The sequence below is a fragment of the Salvelinus sp. IW2-2015 genome, linkage group LG16 (genome assembly GCF_002910315.2).
Source record: "Salvelinus sp. IW2-2015 linkage group LG16, ASM291031v2, whole genome shotgun sequence".
Taxonomy (NCBI): domain Eukaryota; kingdom Metazoa; phylum Chordata; class Actinopteri; order Salmoniformes; family Salmonidae; genus Salvelinus; species Salvelinus sp. IW2-2015.
Genome location: NC_036856.1, coordinates 22,266,131 through 22,274,156, shown reverse-complemented (window position 1 = coordinate 22,274,156; position 8,026 = coordinate 22,266,131).

The following is an 8,026-nucleotide window of genomic DNA, read 5'->3' as shown; positions in this document are numbered from 1 at the left end:
ACATGAAGAAGGGGACCTTATGGTGTAGCCGGCCCTGCTCTTTCCTGATTCATTTAGGATTTTATACAAATCTGACAGAGTTGAACACATCTCCGTCAAATTTGTTAGGAATTACAGTTTTGAGAGAAATACTGTATTCGTTGAAGTCATAAGATCGTTGTCCAGTTAATATTCATTATTGTCAAATTTTATCATTTTGAACACTTTTGGAGAGTTGAAATTGAGATCCTTTGCTCCGGATAAGGGCATTTCTGGGCATAGAGCCGACATGGAAATGTATAATATTGAGAAAATTCTAAAAGCAAATCTTTCCACTTATAAAACAATATTATCACATTTTCAACTACAAAATAAAGTTTCCCTGCAGGACAAGGATTGTCTCGACTTTCAAGAATCCCTGAGCTATAAAATGGATATCTGAATTGAGCAGCATTTACTGAAGTGTCATGTGCTTTGTTGTGTATTGTGGTGAGCAAACTATTGAATCCATGTGTTATGCATGGCCGTACTACTTTCACAGTAAGTGAGTTTAACATGGCCGTACTACTTTCACAGTGAGTGAGTTTAACATGGCCGTACTACTTTCAATGCAGTGAGTTTAACTTTAAGATGGTTGGCAGCACTATGGTAAATCTGCTCAGGGGAAGAATAACAATGTGACTGTGCCACATTGATTGAATGCTGCCTCTAATCTCAAGGATACCTTTCCTTTGTTATTGTGTGTCAACTGTGATTACAGTTACCCTAAACCTTTAAGCTACAACTCCTCAGATTACAAATCTCAAGTGCAAACCCATTTCAGTCTTACAGTGTATCCATAGCTCATTATACAGCAAACATGCATCAGTGTGTTTGTATCGCCTTGCTAAGCCTGACCCAACATACACTCCATTATGTTTTCCTTAAAACCTTTTGGGCTAAATCAGGGTCACACAGAGTATTTCTTGGTAGTCTTAAATAAATCTACTTTGAAACAAAAGTATACACCTCACACATGGTTATGGGGTTTAAAAATAAAGACACCTGTGCCATGTCAGATATAGAGTTCAAATGTATTAAATGATGAGTTTCCATCCCAATACTACACTTTACATACATACATAACCATTTTCTATTTGACATAGAAACACCAGATTTTCTGCGTAAAAAAAGAGAAAAATGTTTATTAATTATGAAACTATAAAACATATTAATAACATTCCAACAATGAAGCCACTAGGACATTTGACTGTAGGAAAGGGCTACTGACACGTAGCTCATGAGGCCTTTGCAGCATGTCAAAGGAGGTCGTAGAACTCTGATCCCCTGTTAATGATGGTTCAGGGAGATAAAGCAGATGAGGTGAGGCTGGGGTCTGGGGGCGGAAACTGGTTACCTCCATAAGCAGGCCAGCCCTCTAAGCCGCTGGTTCCTGGAACATGCTGTCAGACACACACACTCCCTGTCACCATGAGCTCTTAGGATCCTACGGRACACAACAACACTCTATTTATAGTCCCCTGTCCACCTCTAAAGAGAGACAATAACAGAGTGTGGGTAAACCTGTTGTGGTCAAAGACATTGTACTCCCAGGATGGAACCTGGTAATGTATGAATATTGTTGATGGGATTTGAGGGATTTTTCCATAATGCCTTCAGGACATCCCTTATTAAACCTGTAACACCACTACCAAACACTGGATTAGACAGGTTTGATATGAACAAAACTGTGCAAATTAGCTAGCCAGTTGGTGCTTTGCTTTTACAGATGTAGGATCTTAATTTGATCACCCTGTTGAAGGAGAAGTTTGTAATTTTCACTTAGACATTTCAGATTTGAACCTCCGTTACAAAAAATGTATCATCCCCTACAAAAATGCCCATTAATTATAACCCCATAATTATTCACATGTCCATTTTCAGCAGGACTATTTTCCTGCTGTAGCAAACTGGATAAAATGAAGGTCCTACATCTGTGAATGCATCTAAGATACCGTAACATAATCATACAGTGTTTTTTTTAGATGAACTAGAAACAAATATAAAAAAACAACTCCTGAAGTTCCAGTGTGCCGTTTGAGGTAGTGGCTCTGATCCCCTGACTGTGTTCCTTCCGTCTGTACCTCCATCCTCCCTAACGCTCCAATTCACATCCAGGCATGACGAGGACCTTGGATCAACAAAGCCAATAATAACATGTTCACATATTAGTAGTGCTGTGCTATGAAGGAGTCATTTCCCCCCCAGTTAATAAACAACTAATTGACCGAAGTCGGTTAAATTACTTGAATTCCATTTAGTTCGTTTTTTTGGTGAGCCCAACCAATGTTGTGTTTTCATGCTTGGCAAGGGAAGCTAGGTTTCCCCAAATATTTTATCCAGACATGTTTTAAATGATAAATTATAAAAGAATATCTTTCATCTCTCTCTGTGTTTGCATAATATTCAGTCAATTCGCAAGTGGCTGAATCTCACCGAAGAAATCATCAGAGCAAAGGAAACTAACACCCCTCTGTCTCAGTATGTGTAGCCCATGTATTTTAAAAATTTAACTAGGCAAGTCAGTTGAGAACAATTTCTTATTTACGATGATGGCCTACCCCAGCCAAACCCTTCCCTAAGCCGGACAACACTGGGCCAATTGTGCGCCGCCCTATGGGACTCCCAATCATGGCCGGTTGTGGTACAGCCTGGGTCTATAGTGACACCTCTAGCGCTGTGATGCAGTGCCTTAGACCGCTGCACCACTTAGGATATGATGCTGTCTGGACCAAAAGACTAAAACATGTTGCCGCCGTAGCATTTGATTGATTGATTCCAGCAAGCATTTGGCCTCCTTTGGATGGAGATGGAGATTTGGATTTGTGGTTCTGACTTAATTCTCTGTACTGGCCAATGATTATGATGGCGATTCTGATCTAACCATAAATTCATATGTTGTGCCACTGGCCTGAGACGATTGAAGTTCAATATGTAGCCTAGTAGGCACACGTTAACTAGCTAACTAGCAAGGACCATATCACCTCCACCCTACCTGACACCCTAGACCCACTCCAATTTGCTTACCGACCCAATAGGTCCACAGACGACGCAATCYCAACCACACTGCACACTGCCCGAACCCATCTGGACAAGAGGAATACCTATGTGAGAATGCTGTTCATCGACTACAGCTCAGCATGGGTCTCGACCCCGCCCTGTGCAACTGGGTACTGGACTTCCTGACGGGCCGCCCCCAGGTGGCAAGGGTAGGTAACAACATCTCCACCCCACTGATCCTCAACACTGGGGCCCCACAAGGGTGCGTTCTGAGCCCTCTCCTGTACTCCCTGTTCACCCACGACTGCGTGGCCATGCACGCCTCCAACTCAATCATCAAGTTTGCGGACGACACTACAGTGGTAGGCTTGATTACCGACGAGACGGCCTACAGGGAGGAGGTGAGGCCCCTCGGAGTGTGGTGTCAGGAAAATAACCTCACACTCAACGTCAACAAAAAATGTATTTAGCTGGTTCAATGTTGCCCATGCGAAGAAGATAGGCTAGCAAGCATTTTTGCTAGGTAGCCTATGACAACAAAAACTAAAAGTGTACTCTATGACAGAGCCACAGAATGTTTTGCCAACATGAAAGAGAGGAGGATGGCATTGACATTCAACTAGTCTATAAGTAGGGTGAGTCAACCTTTTTTTATTACTTTTGCGCACGCACACACACACTGTAACGGCTGTTGGAAGGAGAGGACCAAGGTGCAGCGTGGTACGTGTCCATATTTATTTAATGAACACTGAAATAACAAAAATAACAAAGAGAACGACCGAAACAGTTCTGGCTGGTGCAGACACACACCAGAAAACAACTACCCACAAACACAGGTGGGAACAGGCTACCTAAGTATGGTTCTCAATCAGAGACAACGATAGACGGCTGCCTCTGATTGAGAACCACACCCGGCCAAACACATAGAAAAGGGCAACATAGAACAAAACATAGAATGCCCACCCCAACTCACGCCCTGACCAAACCAAAATAGAGACATAAAAAAGGAACTAAGGTCAGGGCGTGACACACACACACACAATCGAGATGATATTTAGCAACATTGATAGAACTAAATTGTTTTTGTTATCTTTAAGTTTGTTTTCAGTGTATTAAACTAAGCATATATAGCCTTGTTGATTTGATGATGTTTAAATGTTTTAAGTTGAAATGGCGCTGGAACATTATGGGTACATTTCTTGCCCATTAAAATAACATAAAATTGATCAGAAATACAGTGTAGATATTGTTAATGTTGTAAATGACTATTGTAGCTGGAAATGGCAGATTTTTTATGGAATATCTACATAAGCGTACAGAGGCCCATTATCAGCAACCATCACTCCTGTGTTCCAATGGCACGTTGTAACGGCTTTCTTCCTGGGATGAAGGAGAGGACCAAAACGCAGCGCGGCTAGTGTTCAACATGTTTAATAAAGAATAATAACGTGAACACTACAAGCTACAAAACAATAAATGTGAAAACCGAAAACAGTCCTATCTGGTGCAGAACACAGGCTCAAAATGGCTCAAAATGGCCAGAAACAAAGACTTTCTTCTGAAACTCGTCAGTCTATTCTTGTTCTGATAAATGAAGGCTATTCCATGCGAGAAATTGAAGATCTCGTACAATGCTGTGTACTACTCCCTTCACAGAACAGCTCAAATTGGCTCTAACCAGAATAGAAAGAGGAATGGGAGGCCCCGGTGCACAACTGAGCAAGAGAACAAGTACATTAGAGTTTGAGAAACAGACACCTCACAAATCCTCAACTGGCAGCTTCATTAAATAGTACCTGCAAAACACCAGTCTCAATGTCAACAGTGAAGAAGTGACTCCAGGATGCTGGCCTTCTATGCAGAGTTCCTCTGTCCTGTGTCTGTGTTCTTTTGCCCATCTTAATCTTTTTTTTTTTGGCCAGTCTGAGATATGGCTCTTTCTTTGCAACTCTGCCTAGAAGGCCAGCATCCCGGAGTTGCCTCTTCACTGTTGACGTTGAGACATTGAGAAATCTGCAGAGCTGGGAAGATTGTATCCCCCATATATATAACATTCTATTGGTTGCAAGAATTTTGTATAATCGTTTAAATTGAAAAATGCAAAGTTTTGAATCTGGCGTCGTTTTGCGTGTCAATTCATAAACCATGTGCCATGGAATTGGTACATCGAAAAGTTCTTCCCAACTATTTAGCAATTTATATGGCACAGCTGTCAATTTTTTGGTCCTTAAATGAAGCTGGTATATATTTTTATTTATCACAATTTTCTTTTTTTTGCAGACAAATTCCTTACTTTTTCACCCTTCCACTTGCCTCTTCCATTTTTTATGGTAATGCTGCAATTAGTTAGAGCAGGGCAGACATTTCCATATGTCTGTGTTAGCTGCATGTGTGACATAACTACACCAGTCCTATTTATGATATAATTTACAAAGATTATACTTTTTAAAAACATTTTATTGAAAAATATGTATTTCTTTGATCAATTAGTATATTTGAGCTTAACCACAATAGTTGTTGTATTATTTGTTCTGTCTTTTCAGGTGGATTAAACTGAAATTGCAAACAACTTTCTATGGCTTGTTTAAAAAATAACAGTACTTTGGAGATCATTTTGTTTTCAAATAACCGTAAGTGAGCGGTTGTAAAAGGCCGTTCTTGAACATGGAGTGAGACATTCTTACTAATTTCTTAGAGAACCATTTCGGATTTAAGTATAACTTTTGTATGATTGATGCCTTTAGTGACAGGTCTAATGCTTTAATATTTAATAATTTCTGCTCTCCGAATTCATATTCATTATATAAATAGTCCCTTTTAATTTTGTCTGGCTTGCCATTCCAAATAAAATGTAATATTTTTTGCTCATATAATTTAAAAAGCAGGTCACTAAGTGTAGGCAAAATCATAAGCAAATAGGTAAACTGTGATAATCAGGGCGATTTTTCCTCTTTCAAAATATTGTTTGGTCAATCATTAATGGCTCCATCATTTGTAACAAGTTTCAGTAAAACATTTTTGGTAGCATTTCTATGTTGAAGATTGAAAAAGAATTTGGTGCATTTTCCCCCATATTCCATCCAGTTTTCTTCATTTTTAAAAATATATTACACTGGATATTTCTTGAATAAGTTCCTCCATTTCTTTTTGTTTTTCCTCTAACTTACTCTGAGCCTCTATGGTACAGTTTTTATTGCTATCTATCTGTACTGTTAGTCCTTCAATTTCCTTTGTTAATATTGACTCCTGACCTAAATGCATTTTGTTTTATAGATAGTACTGAATTGCATGGCCTCTAAAGGCACATTTAAAAGTGTCCCTACAATAAGGGGATCTGCTGTATCTATGTTTGTCACGCCCTGACCTTAGTTATCTATGTTTTCTTTATTATTTTGGTTAGGTCAGGGTGTGACGAGAGTGGGTATGCTTGTTTTTTATTGTCTAGGGTTTTTTGTATGTCTAGGGGTTTTGGTAAATCTAGGTATATGTAAGTCTATGGGGACCTGAATTGGTTCCCAATCAGAGGCAGCTGTTTATCGTTGTCTCTGATTGGGGATCATATTTAGGTTGCCATTTTCCCTTTTGGTTTTGTGGGTTCTTGATCTATGTTAAGTTGCCTGTCTGCACTATCCATATTAGCTTCACGGTTCGTTTTGTTGTTTTGTTCAGTGTTCGTTCTTTAAATAAAGAAGAATGTACGCTTACCACGCTGCGCCTTGGTCTCCTCCCTACGACGGTGAGACAAAACCGCGACTCGTCAGTGAAGATCCCTTTTTGCCAGTCCTGTCTGGTCCAGCGACGGTGGATTTGTGCCCATAGGCAACGTTGTTGCCGGTAATGTCTGGTGAGGACCTGCCTTACAACAGGCCTACAAGCCCTCAGTTCAGCCTCTCTCAGCCTATTGCGGACAGTCTGAGCACTGATGGAGGGATTGTGCGTTCCTGGTGTAACTTGGGCAGTTGTTGTTGCCATCCTGTACCTGTTCCGCAGGTGTGATGTTCGGATGTACCGATCCTGTGCAGGTGTTGTTACACATGGTCTGCCACTGCGAGGACGATCAGCTGTCCGTCCTGTCTCCCTGTAGCGTCTTAGGCATCTCACAGTAAGGACATTGCAATTTATTTCCCTGGCCACATCTGCAGTCCTCATGCCTCCTTGCAGCATGCCTAAGGCACGTTCACGCAGATGAGCAGGGACCCTGGGCACCTTTCTTTTGGTGCTTTTCAGTCAGTAGAAAGGCCTCTTTAGAGTCCTAAGTTTTCATAACTGTGACATTGATTGATCATTTCTTTCTTATGGGATATGTACACCGAGTATGTCCACATCTTCGTCAGACCTTTGTTTTGGTAAACTACACAGTAATGTAAAAGTAGCATTTTTTTATGATCCAATACGTAATATAGTACAATTATCATAATTTGGAGAGATTCTAATTGTGGTTTTAAAAGAAAACCTCCAATTTGACACACTGAACTCTGTCTGAGAAGTAGTTGGTGAACCAGGCGAGGCAGTCATTTGAGAAACCAAGGCTGTTGAGTCTGCCGATAAGAATGTGGTGATTGACAGAGTCGAAAGCCTTGGCCAGGTCAATGAATACGGCTGCACAGTATTGTCTTTTATCGATGGCGGTTATGATATCGTTTAGGATCTTGAGCGTGGCTGAGGTGCAACCATGACCAGCTCGGAAACCAGATTGCATAGCGGAGAAGGTACGGTGGAATTCGAAATGGTCGGGGATCTGTTTATTAACTTGGCTTTCAAAGACCTTAGAAAGGCAGGGTAGGATAGACTATCTGTAACAGTTTGGGTCTAGAATGTCTCCCCCTTTGAAGAGGGGGATGACCGCGGTAGCTTTCCAATCTTTGGGGATCTCAGACGATACGAAAGAGAGGTTGAACAGGCTAGTAATAGGGGTTGCAACAATTGCGACGGATAATTTTAGAAAGAGAGGGTCCAGATTGTCTAGCCCAGCTGATTTGTAGGGGTCCAGATTTTGCATCTCTTTCAG